Source organism: Mirounga leonina, unplaced genomic scaffold (genome assembly GCF_011800145.1).
Source record: "Mirounga leonina isolate KUSES-001 unplaced genomic scaffold, KU_Mleo_1.0 Mir_169, whole genome shotgun sequence".
In the NCBI taxonomy this organism is placed as follows: Eukaryota; Metazoa; Chordata; class Mammalia; order Carnivora; family Phocidae; genus Mirounga; species Mirounga leonina.
This window is the reverse complement of record NW_023270431.1, coordinates 22,353,264-22,367,297: the sequence shown is the minus strand read 5'-3', so window position 1 is coordinate 22,367,297 and position 14,034 is coordinate 22,353,264.

Genomic DNA, 14,034 nt, shown 5'->3' with positions numbered 1-14,034 from the left:
AACATGAGTGGACCCTTTGCAGACAGAACCACTCTACCCATCTGCCACTAGAGATACTTACACACACTCTCCACTACCAGGCCCTCCTCAAAAGCTGCCTTGGGACCAGGACTACCCAGGCTTGAGAGATTCCACCCACCAGCCATCCTCTTTCCCTTTCCTCCCATGGGGCTCAAAGGAAGTAAAGATTTAAAGATGTTTTAAGTCTCAAAGGATGTGGAATATGAGGCCTCTAGACATGACTTGTATTCTGCAATCAAACCTGAGTTTCAATATTTGAATCTTAAAATAAATCAGGATTTGGGGTTATAAGTGATATTTTAGCCAGTTCTATGGAAAAAATAAAATTCAGAAAGCAACTTAGGAACCCAACTGCAGTTTAGAATGTCACTTCTATTAGAAATTGCTATATTTCATGGCAGTTCATTTAAGAAATGCCATATTCATTTATTCATACTCATATTCAATTCATATATAGAAATTTCTAAGTAATTTGATATATTTAAATAACCTCAAAATATGTGAACATTATTTGACTCCCTATAATTCAAAAGACAGAAAAGAACTTTGTGCAAAGTGATGTTCAGTGCAGCATTCTTTATATAAGCAAAAGAAAATATTGGGACAAATCCTGAAGGGATTAGCACAAAATACATACATTCAATTAAATATTATAATCATTAATGCTGCCTAGAGAATTTTTAATAGCATTGGGAAATCTTTACACAATAATATGTGGGAAAGTATCATATAAAATTTAGTAGATGGGGCGCCTGGGTGGCTCAGTCGTTAAGCGTCTGCCTTCGGCTCAGGTCATGATCCCAGGGTCCTGGGATCGAGCCCTGCTTCAGGCTCCCTGCTCAGTGGGAAGCCTGCTTCTCCCTCTCCTGCTCCCTCTGCTTGTGTTCCCTCTCTCGCTATGTCTCTCTCTGTGTCAAATAAATAAAATCTTAAAAAATAAAATAAAATAAAATTTAATAGAGTATATTTTCATTACATTTAATTAAGATATTAAGCATAAACTGAAACTCACCTATACTTCCTTCCTTGAACATTTCCCTAGAGTTACCTGTGGTAACATCCTTGCTTTCAAATTCAACTACTTGATCATTCTATCCTGACCATTCCTGGGACTGTCCCTGTGGTTTATTTGTTCATTCAAAATTCAACTACAGGCATATAATAGGTGACCATTACACACCAAGCATGGTCCTAGGAACTAGGGACACAAAAATGAGTATGATTTGGTGCCTGACCACCATGGAATTCACATCCAGGCAGAGAGATGGACAAAGCAACAGACGAATGTAGTAAATACAATGGGACCACTGCGAGATGGAGGTATTAACAAGCTTATACATTTGGTCATGCTATACAGAGCCTTGCTCCAGTAGCTATTCCAAAACTATTGATTACTTAACTGACTGAAATTCAAATAAACTAAACAAATGCATCTATTTAACTAAACAAATGGTTCAGCTAGAATCTTCAGAATACCTGGTCATGTCCATTGACTTAATGGATAGCAATTGATCTTACTTCTAGTAACAAAATATGGAAAAACAGCTGGCAAGGAAAATGTAGGTATCCCAAAGGATAGTAATATTTTTAAACTTATAGTCTTCTCTGCATTCAAATCAGAGGTTCCCAAAATTTCATGTACATAAAGATTATCTGAAGTATTTATTAAAAATGCAAATCCATTGGCTGTTAGCAATTTTTTAAAAAATGTAAATCTAGTCAGTCTAGGGTGAGTACCAGCAATAAGCACCTAAAGTTATTCAGATGCAGTAGTACAAAGAGTACACTTTAAAATATATCATTTTAAATAACACAATAAACACATTTTATGCAGATATTCTACCACAATGATAGCTTTTATAATAGTGCTCTAATCAGTACTATTAATAAAAAGGATATACTTTAAAATACTCAAAACAGAAAAAAGTTAAATACATTTTCTATTTAAGAAATGTCATCTCTGTATATAGAGACTCAGATATTAAAGAATATCATATACAGTACTTCCATCTGTCAACATTACAAACTGTTTACTCTGTCAGTGGTTAGAGTAAAAGACAATATCGTGAAATTGGATTTTTATCATCTGAGGTCTAGCTCTATGCTAAACTGAAATTTATCCTTGGAAGTGACGTTAATCAAATTTCCTTTGCAGACCTTCATGTTGGTGACTGGCACACCACAGTCAGTTTTACTGACTGATGAGTCAGAATCCTGGAAGCAGAAAGTTATGGAAAAATGAAATATGTAATTAACCTTTGGGAACATCTTGTCTTCCTCTAACCCACAAGTTAAGATTTGTTCATGAAAATTGCAGCACTATTGACAATCTGCCAAGTAATAAGAAGGAAAAATGGTTATGACAAAAGAAATGTTTCAAGTGGAAAATTCGTTCCAGTATGCAAGTGTTAAAGGTGTTGTTTGCTATAAAATCTAGATTTGTAAACTTGGTGCTTGTTCAAATGATCATAATGCAGAAGAAGCATAATGTGCTGGAGAAAAAGTAAGACCTGAGTTCTAGTCCTAGCTCCACCATTAATAAACTCTACAACCCAGCTAAATCACTTAACCTCTATAAACTTCAGTTCCCACATCAGTCAGATTCAGAGTGTGAACACGAAATAGTTCTGTGCATAAAAAGCAGGGAATAACAGAGTAAAATAAGTTTCAAATCACAGGAGACTATGTATTGACACTGAAAGATGTGCATGATATACTGGTAATACTGTATTGTCACTGTCTAGCCCAATCTTTGACTCCTAATAAGTGCTCAATAAATATTTGATAGATAAATGAATGAATAAACCAGTGAAATTACACAGAATAAGAAATAGGGTTCAGTAGTTTAATTTATTTATGCTTCTATAAAATTAGCATACCAAATCTTGGTCAGCCAACTAATGAACACTCATTTTGACTCCTTATGGAGAGAGGCTATAAAAGAATCAAATGATTCTTGTTGAAAGTCCACACATGAAATGATATGAACGGGGTACTAATCCACAGGTAGATATCAATTGGTAACCTGATAATCAACCTTTGCACAAAGCAAAGCAGAGAGCAAGATCTGGTAAAGGCTTCCTGTTGGAGGAAGTGGGTTGAAATGTTGCACCAGGTAAGGCTGATGGGTTGGTGGATGAGGGGTGGGAGGTGTGAAAAGAGGTAAAGCAGAAAAGAGAAAGAAGTCATTTTCATGATAGAGCAAGCAGATTCACTTCACTAGGAACAAGATCTGAAAACCATTGAGGCTAATGGGTGACTGGAGACTGTTGATGGTGGAATTTTAATGTTTGACAATTTATCACCATTTTTTCACCAGGAATAAGAAAAGTAAAAAAGATGCCCTTAGATCTGCACTGTCCAATATGGAAGCTACTAGCCACACGTGGCTATTTCAGCCAGCACCTGAAATGTGGCTGGTCCAAACTGAGATGTAGTATAAGTATAAAATACACACCAGATTTCAAAGACTTGGTCTCAGAAAAATAGGAATGTAAAATATCTCATGAATACATTTTTATTGATTATGTGTTGAAATAATATTTGGATATGGTAGATTAAATAAAATGCATTATTAAATTAATTTCACCTATTTCTTTGTACTCTTTTAAGGAGGTTACTAACAATTTTTAATTAGATGTGTGATTCACATCATCTTTCTACTGGACTGTTCCAAATAGATATTCCCAGCACAAATCATCAATAGTGTATTGCAGTGCTAAGAGAAGAGAATCCAGGGGACTGGGTAAAAGGTGAAATTATAGGTTGGGATGAATCAATAATACACAGCAGAAAAGGAATCAACAGATGAAAGAAATACAGAATTACTATTTATTAACAGATAAATTAATATATTAGAAGTTTCAAGTCTGGAATGTTACCATGATTATAAAACACATAAATTAAATAAATTTAAAACTCTGGGCTTCCTGCCTGATATAGAAGATGTACTCAATACTTGTATTTCTTTTTAGCTTTTATAACTCTGAATGTGACAGCTCTCAGTGACCCCACACTTGCTGATCTCAAGCCTGGAGATTATCTAACAGCTTTGTAAGGGATTTCATATCTAATTATTTTGGCATCCTCAAAATTTAACATAGCCCATGGTACATACTAAGTGCTCAATAAATATTTGTTGGGTAGGTGAAGGAGATCACACCCAAAATTATGACTACATACAGGAGGCTAAATATCAGGACTTCTATGTAATATTTGCTTCTCTAGAAAGTGAAAAGTGTCAACAAAATCCCTAGTGGCTAGTTTCCAAAAGAGTATCCCGTATGTTACTAAATTCCAGAAAATATTGGTATTTCAATATATATAGATTCTTTAAAGAATTTAATATGAAATAGAGCTGATTATACTATATGAAAGCAAACACTTATAGTACTTACAAGTACTTATTTGTAATATACTCCTTTTTTGTTTAAGAGAGAGAGAGAAACCCCACAGAAAAAGATTTTTACTAGACTATACTGGTAAATAAAACACTATCAAGCAGTTTACCATTCTCCCACTTCATAATCTTCTGTATTTTTTTTACTTAATCCTATATTAATTAATATAGCTTGGTACTGAAATGGAAATCCTGGAAAAATTCCTAGTAGCACTGGGAAATTTTATGATTTAATCACTTTATTTTCCTGCTTCTGTTTTGAACTAGTATAATATCAGGGTGGAGTGAACCTAGTTGGCTGAATGGTCTTTCAGCTGACTGGACCACATTCACACAGGCCCTGAAGATTACATGCTGCTGCTGATTCCAACCCCCTGCCACAAATATCCCCCCTTCCCCAAGAAGCTCTAAGCCACTTGGCTGAAATAATGACAGTAATACCACTGGGCTTCACAAGCCAGGCAGTGAACAATATAAAAATATTTGTTGTCTCTCCACTCCAACTACCCTGGTTAGTCCACCTAACAGGAATTCCCACTGACATTCTACTTAGAATATCTACCGCCTCTCCTGATTTAACAGCAGAAGTTATATTTCCTACCAGCTGGATCAGGAAATCCACTATTCTTGTTTTCATTTTTCTTCTTCTAATCCTCTCCTTCACTACTACATTTGAAAAAGAAAGCACTCTTTGATATTTACCCATTCCTTCTTGTCTTTACAAAAATCATGTCCAGGGAAAAATCAACATGCTTGGGGTTTCACCTATAGCCTAATGATAAACAGTAATAGTTTGATTTGACTCACTGTGATGGTCAAAGACCATTTTGGTTCTCAGGCCATTAGACACCCTTGGCCAATATTTACATAAAAGGTCTCTCAGTCTTATTGTGGCCCAAAATACCATCAACTACAGAGCTAAATCCTCACAGTGTCTGAATTTTTTATCATCTCTAAGATTCTAACAGTCTTTCTTTTCAACAAAATCCCAGTTCTTCCCAAACCACACCGTTTCTCCTAGTCTTAATTTAATTGTGAGTCCTTGTCAATTTGAGTAATTCATAAGGAAGCTGAATTCTCATGGTATGATGATGGCCTTACATTCTGAGCTTGACTAGGCCGACAAGCTTAGAAAACACTTTCTTATTAATATCTTCTTCTCTTTCTAGTTAAAAAAGAATTAATGGCATGGAAAGATTAAAGTGGCAGGATATAAAATCAATGCACAGAAATCAGTTGCATTTCTATAAACCAACAACAAGACAGAAGAAAGAGAAATTAAGGAGTCGATCCCATTTACAATTGCACCCAAAATCATAAGATACCTAGGAATAAATCCTACCAAAGAGGCAAAGAATCTGTACTCAGAAAACTATAGAATATTCATGAAAGATATTGAGGAAGACACAAAGAAATGGAAAAATGTTCCATGCTCATGGACTGGAAGAATATTGTGAAAATGTCTATGCTACCTAAAGCAATCTACACATTTAATGCAATTCCTATCAAAATACCATCCACTTTTTTCAAAGAAATGGAACAAATAATCTTAAAATTATATGGAACCAGAAAAGACCCCAAATAGCCTGAGGAATGTTGAAAAAGAAAAGCAAAGCTAGTTGCATCACAATTCTGGCCTTCAAGCTCTATTACAAAGCTGTCATCATCAAGACAGTATGGTACTGGCACAAAAACAGACACATAGATCAGTGGAACAGAATAGAGAGCCCAGAAATGGACCCTCACCTCTATGGTCAACTAATCTTTGACAAAGCAGGAAAGAATGTCCAATGGAAAAAAGACAGTCTCTTCAACAAATGGTGTTGGGGAAATTGGACAGCCACATGCAAAAAAATGAAACTGGACCATTTCCTTACACCACACACTAAAATAGACTCATAATGGATGAAAGACCTAAATATGAGACAGGAATCCTCAAGGCAACAACCTCTTAGACTTCGGCCACAGCAACTTCTTCCTAGACACATTGCCAAAGGCAAGGAAAGCAAGGGCAAAAATGATGGCAAAAATGGGACTTCATCAAAATAAAAACTTTCGCAAAGCAAAGGAAACAGTCAACAAAACCAAAAGACAACCGACAGAATGGGAGAAGATATTTGCAAATGACATATCAGATAAAGGGCTAGTATCCAAAATCTATAAAGAACTTATCAAACTCAACACCAAAGAACAACTAATCCAACCAAGAAATGGGCAGAAGACATGAACAGACATTTCTACAAAGAAGACATCCAAATGGGCCACAGACACATGAAAAAGCGCTCAACATCGCTCGGCATCAGGGAAATCCAAATCAAAACCTCAATGAGATACCACCTCACACCAGTCAGAATGGCTAAAATTAACAAGTCAGGAAATGACAGATGTTCGCAGGGATGCGGAGAAGGGGTAACCCTCCTATACTGTTAGTGGGAATGCAAGCTGGTGCAGCCACTCTGGAAAACAGTATGGAGGTTCCTCAAAAAGTTGAAAATAGAGCTACCCTATGACCCAGCAATTGCACTACTGGGTATTTACCCCAAAGACACAAATGTAGTGATCCGAAGGGGCATGTGCACCCCGATGTTTATAGCAGCAATGTCCACAATAGCCAAACTATGGAAAGAGCCAAGATGTCCATCAACAGATGAATGGATAAAGAAGATGTGGTATATACATACAACGGAATATTATGCAGCCATGAAAAGGAATGAAATCTTGCCATTTGCAATAACATGGATGGAACTAGAGGGTATTATGCTAAGTGAAATAAGTCAATCAGAGAAAGACAATTATCATATGATCTCACTGATATGAGGAATTTGAGAAACAAGACAGAGGATCATAGGCAAAGGGAGGGAAAAATGAAACAAGATGAAACCAAAGAGGAAGACAAACCATCAGAGACTCTTAATTTCAGGAAACAAACTGAGGGTTGCTAGAGTGGAGGGGGTTGGCAGGGATGGGGTGGCTGGGTGATGGACACTGGGGAGGGTATGTGCTATGCTGAACACTGTGAATTATATAAGACTGATGAATCACAGACCTATACCCCTGAAACAAATACATTATATGTTAATTAAAAAAAATATATATATATATATATATAAACCTGACATTGACATACATAACAACAAAAATTTTGCCTTCAATTATATATCCATTCCAAATATTAAATAAATAAATAAATAATAAATAAATAAAATATTAACTTAGTTTGTTTACTCTCTAAAGGAATAAATAAGCACCTATCCTACTGAAATGGAACTTCAGTTAAAATTATAAACTGACACCACCTTAACTTTAATTTCTAAGCAACTATCAGTCATGTTACCAAAGTTAATCAGGTCATTAGGAAAAATGATCAAATCCATAGTTTGGCATAATGCAGCCCAAACAGCTGTCTGACTTAAATAAAGGTTTCACTCCTTCATAAACTGACTTGTGACATGCTGGCATCACAGCAGAAGATTTGGGGACACTGCATTTGTTTTTAAAATTACACTTGAGAAAAATAAAAACCAGGTAATCTGTATTTTGAAAAAAAATCTTAAAAATTTTACCAAAAATTTTAAAGTTTTTTACTTTTTTACCAAAAACTATATAGTAAATTTGTTCCTTCTTTTAAAAAAAATGGCGATTTTCACCAAAAAATGGAAGTGGAAGTAACTTTCTTTCTACCTTCTCAAATGTTAAATGTCTCTAAGGGGAAATTTTAAGTAGAGAGAAATAGAGGATTAGGGAGAGGTCTTCTAGCAAAGCTGATGTTGTTGGAGTACAAGATTTAGAAATACAGTCTGAAAAAAAAATCCCACAAAAAAAAAAAAAAAGAAATACAGTCTGGAAACCTTGTGGTGATTTCACTGAAGCCCTTAAGTGTGTAACTTTTTAGACTTCAACCTGCTCTAGAAATATGTAAAATGCATCAACTCCCTAAAACTCTCTCCAGAAAAAAAACCTGGTTTAAAAAAAAAAAAAAAACTTTTAACATGAGTTGTATGACATTTTATACTTCCACTGTCTTTCTTTTGGACCTCTTACAATTATTACAAACATTATAGATGTCATCTCCTCGGGTCCAGTGTGGATGTCCTTCTCACACAGCAGTTAAAAACAACTAACCTAACGTTCTAATGCAATTACTGTTACAGTTATGATTTTTTTTATTCAGCTGCAGTTAATTTTTCATTACATTCAACTCTCCTTGAGCTACAACCATTATAAAGAGCCACACCATAATGATGCTGTAATTAATAAAGAAACCAAAAAGAACATCTCTGCAACATACCATGACCCCTGGAGGATTCAAATTTGCAATTATTAGAAATTTAAGAGAGTTCTGTTGAATATAAGCTCCTGCCTGCCTTGACCTGACACAATCTGCCTTTGGGTTCAGCGCTGCCCAATGCCTGAAACATGCCTGAGAACAGATCACTTAGTAGCCCTGGTCAGCCAACTGAGAAGGCCTGCAATGTCTTACTGACTTAGACCTGGTATTATGGACTGAATGTTTATGTCCCCCCAAAATTCATGTGTTGAAGGCCTAACTCCCAGAGTGATGGTATTAGAAGGTAGGGCCTTTGAGGGGTGCCTGGGTGTCTCAGTCAGTTAAGAATCTGAATCTCAATTTCAGCTCAGGGCATGATCTCAGGGTTGTAAGATCGAGCCCCACATCAGGCTCTGTGCTGTGCATGGAACCTGCTTAAGATTCTCTTTCTCTCCCTCCCTCTGGCCCTCCCCCATCCCCTTCTCTAAAAAAAAAAAAAAAAAAAAAAAAAAAAAAGTGGGGCCTTTAGGAGATATCTAGGTTTAGGTGAGGTCATAAGGGTAGAGCCCATGATGGGATCAATGCCCTTATAAGAGGAAGAGACACCAGCTCTCTCTGCCACCTGAGGATACAGGGGGAAAGCAGCCCTCTGCAAGCCAGGAAAAAGGTCCTCACCAAAACCTGACCATACTAGCGCCCTGATATAGGACTTCCCAGGCTCCAGAACTATGAAAAATAAGTGTCTGCTGTTTAAGTCACCCAGTCTGTGGAATTTTTGTTAGAGCAGCCTGAACAGCTGAGGACACCTGGTACTCAATGTATTTACCTCAGACCCCAAGGACTTCCAGGGCCGCTAAGCCTGCACCACTCTGGAAATGGTTGTCCATCCCATCTGATTGGATTTCTTTTTCTACATTTGATTAGATTTCTACCTCCACTCCCTTGCATTCCATTTCACCCATTAGCTAACAGAACAAGAGTTTTGTCTTATCTGATTGCCAAGACCTGATATGTTGCCTAGCTCTTGCAGGTTCCTTCACTCTCAGCTACTAGAGAATGGTCACATTTTCTGGAACCTCAGTGGTGATGTTCACCTGACTTCAGTACTCAACTGCCACCTGCATTTCTGATGTCTCTGCCTGCTGGACTAGATCTACTTCCTTTTTAGTGCTTATGGGACCATACTGAACCATTTCCCCTTGCTCACTATCCAACTGTCTATAACTTAATCTTCTCTTAATCTGCCCCACATTTCTTCTTTATCACTTCCAGCCTTTATTTTTAATGTCCCAACATGCCGGTTCTGAATGCTCAGTCCACAAGCAAACACAGGTAAACAAACTAAAACACAGAAAACACTCACCTATCTCTATCATGACTATCTTACTGGGCTTAACAAAAAAGTGGGCTTTCCAACACAGAAAAATATATTATGAATTTTCAATAGGTGTGATATAATAATGATAATGATGCTAAATAACCATGAGATAAATAGATGATCACACACAGGTACTTTATTAGTGACTGGCATTATGCTATTTTATATACATTAACTACTTAATTCTTAGGTTTTATTACCCCAACTTATAACTGAGGAAACTACACCTTGGAGGAGTCCAAGGAGGCCCCCAAGATTCCTCACCTAATACTTGGTGGAACTGACTTCCCATCTAGATCTGGCTTCAGGGCTTCAGTTCTTTACTACTAGCTACATAGACTCTGTTTCACTTCTAAGGAACTTAATGCTGAAATTATGACATACTCTTGCTTTGCTGTAACTGTTCACCGCTAGAAAAAGCTTAACAGAATGTTGCCTAACATTACTGTTAACTCCAAGAATCTAAAATCCTAATATTCATTCTGAGAATGTGAGCCAGCAGTAGCTAGCCTATTAGCATCCTTAAAAAATAAAATGTTTGACATGTACATTTACTTTATAAAATCTAAAGTATATTGTTATACATCAAATTTTAATTTGTACAGTTCTTTGTACTGAAAATTTTTGAAAATGTATGACACATTCTCTGACTGCTTTTATAGACCAACGTGAAGAAATTCTAAACATTTTTTTTGATGATTCAGAAGCCCTACTGTGAACATCACTAATTGTGATATAGTGATGTTCTTTGCAACTTTTAATGCATGAGATCAGTGTATCCCCACATTAAATAACTAACCCTATACTGTTATTTTTAAAGTTTTGTCATCTAATTTGATCAATTTATATTTTTCATGGGTCTTGTCATTTTCAACTCTTGCTTTTATATGCTTGCCTTTAGCAATTCCTTTCCAATTTGCTTTTTATCTACTAAAGATTGTAAAATAATATTTATTTAATCTGTAAGTAAAATAAGAGTAAATGGGCTCAGAAACTAACCAGGAACTCCTATTTGAAAGGAAGATAGGCCTTGTAGAAGATAAGTTAACTCTAAGTGCATGGATTTATTTCTGGTCTCTCTATTCTGTTCCATTAATTTATGTGTCTATTTTTATGCCAGTACTGCTTGTAATATATTTCTGAAATCTGGAAGCATAATGCCTCCAGCTTTTTTCTTCTTTCTTAAGATTTCTTTGGCTATTTGGGGTCATTTGTGGTTCCATGTGAACTTTAGGATTGTTTGTTCTATTTCTGTGAAAAATGCCCCTGAAATTTGGACAGGGATTGCATTGAATCTATGGATCACTTTGGATAGTATGGACACTTTAACAATATTACTCTTCCAATCCATGAAGACAAAATAGCCTTCTATTTATTTGTGTCTTCTTTCATTTCTTTCATCAATGTCTCAAAGTTTTTAGTAAAGAGAGATCTTTACTAAAAAGAGATCTTTCATTTCCTTGGTTATATTTATTCCCAAGTATTTTATTGTTTTTGATGCTATTATAAATGGGATTATTTTCTGCATTTCTTTCACAGATAGTTTGTTGTTAGTGTATAAAAATGCAAATAATGCAGAGCAAGATGGTGGAGGAGTAGGAGACCTGGATTTTGTCTCCTCTCAGGAATTCAGCTGGATAGGGATCAAACCATTCTGAACACTTACAAACCCAACAGGAGATCGAAGAAAGGAATAGCAACAACTTTCTGAACAGAAAAGTGACCACTTTCTGGAAGATAGGACGTGCGGAGAAGTGAATCCGAGGCGATATTCGGGAGGATAGATGGTGGGGGAGGGGCCTCCGTCGGCCGCTTCTGGCAAGTGATAGAGCTGCCGAGCACAAAATCGGAACTTTTAAAAGTCTGCTCCGCCGAGGGACGTCACTCTGGTGGCTAAGCAGGGGGTGGAACCCTTCGGGACAGTGTGGTCTCAGGACCCTTGGGGTCACAGAAAGACTGGGGGTGCCTGAGTGCAGCAGAGCTCCCAGGTAACAGAGCAGGGAAGCCGGCTGCAGAGGTGGAGCCCAGGCGCAGGCTCTCAGCTCGGGGTGGCCATAAACCGTGATCCGCGGCACAGCCGGGCCCCTGCTCCTCCAGCAGGGACCCAACAAGCGGCAGATCCGGGGACACTCACCTTCCTCCCCCGGGAGGAGCGGTGCGGGAGTGCACTGCAGGGATCTGCTGGGTTTGGAGACTCCACCCGGGGTCGGGTGCCAGAGATGGAAACGCGCGGTCGCAGGCAGGGTGAGCACGGAGTGCGGCCGGAGACCGGGGAAACGGGAGTGACTGGCGGCTTTTCTCTGGGGGCTCACTGAGGAGCAGGGCCCCGAGTTCTCGGCTCCTCCGGGGCGGAGATTGGGAGGCCACCATTTACACTCTCCGCCTCCAAAGCTGTACGGAAAGCTCGCAGGGAACAAAAGCCCCGGAGAGCAAACCCGAGCAGATTACTTAGCCGGGAGGGGGCAAGGGCGGGGCAATTCCGCCTCCGGCAGAGACATTTGGAAACCATGGCAACAGGCCCCTCCCCAGAAGATCAGCGAGAACAGCCAGCCAAGACCAAGTTTACCGATCCATGAGAACGGCAGAACTCCAGCGCTAGGGGAATACTGCACATAGAATTCATGGCTTTTTTACAATGATTCTTTAGTCTTTCAAAGTTAATTTTTTTTAACTGTCTTTTTTTCTTTTTTTTTTTTGAATTTTTCTTTTTCCCTTTTTCAACCAACATCTTATCAATCCCTTTTTTTAAAAAACATTTTTATTTTTCATTTTTAGAGTCATATTCTATCCCTTTGTAGTAGTTACCCGTATTTTTGGCATATATATATAAGTTTTTCTCTCTTTAAAATTTTGAGATAGTTTCTTCTAACAGATTAAAATGTACCCTAAATCTCTAGTATATGGTGTTTTCTACTCCCCTGCCTGATCACATTCTCTCCCTTTTTTTCTTTTTTCTTTTTTTTAAATCCTCTTTTCTTTTTTCAAACAACTTCTTATCAATTCTTTTTATAAAATTTTTTATAATTTCCATCTTTACAGTCATATTCCATCCCTTCATCATATCAACCCTTATTTTTTACATATATAAGTTTTTCTCTCTTTAAAATTTTCGGAGGCACTTTCTTCTAAAAGACCAAAATACACCCAAAATCTAGTGTGTGGCACTGATCTATATACCAGCCTGATCATATTTGATCACATTCTGGGTTTTTTTGTTGTTGTTGTTTTGTTTGTTTTTGTTTGTTTTTATCTTTATCTTTTTCTTTTTCTTTTTTCTCTCTTTCCGTTTCTTGTTCCACTGCTTCAGGTCTTTTCTGATTTGTTTAGAATATATTTTCTGGGAACGTTGTTACTCTGCTAGTATTTTGTTCTCTCATTAATCTATTCTCCTCTGCACAAAATGACAAGACGGAAAAAATCACCTCAACAAAAAGAACAAGAGGTAGTACTGACTGCCAGGGACCTACTCAATACAGACATTAGTACGATGTCAGATCTAGAGTTCAGAATCATCACTTTAAAGATATTAGCTGGGTGTGAAAAAAATATGGAAGTTATTAGAGAAACCTTTCTGGAGAAGTAAAAGAACTAAAATCTAACCAAGTAGAAATCAAAAAGGCTATTAATGAGGTGCAATCAAAAATGGGGGTGCTAACTGCTAGGATAAATGAGGCAGAAGAGAGAATCAGTAATATAGAAGACCAAATGATGGAAAATAAAGAAGCTGAGAAAAAGAGAGATAAACAACTACTGGATCACGAGGGCAGAATTCAAGAGATAAGCGATACCATAAGACGAAACAACATTAGAATAATTGGGATCCCAGAAGAAGAAGAAAGAGAGAGAGGGGCAGAAGGTATAATGGAGCAAATTATAGCAGAGAACTTCCCTAATTTGGGGAAGGAAACAGGCATCAAAATCCAGGAAGCACAGAGAACCCCTCTCAAAATCAATAAAAATAGGTCAACC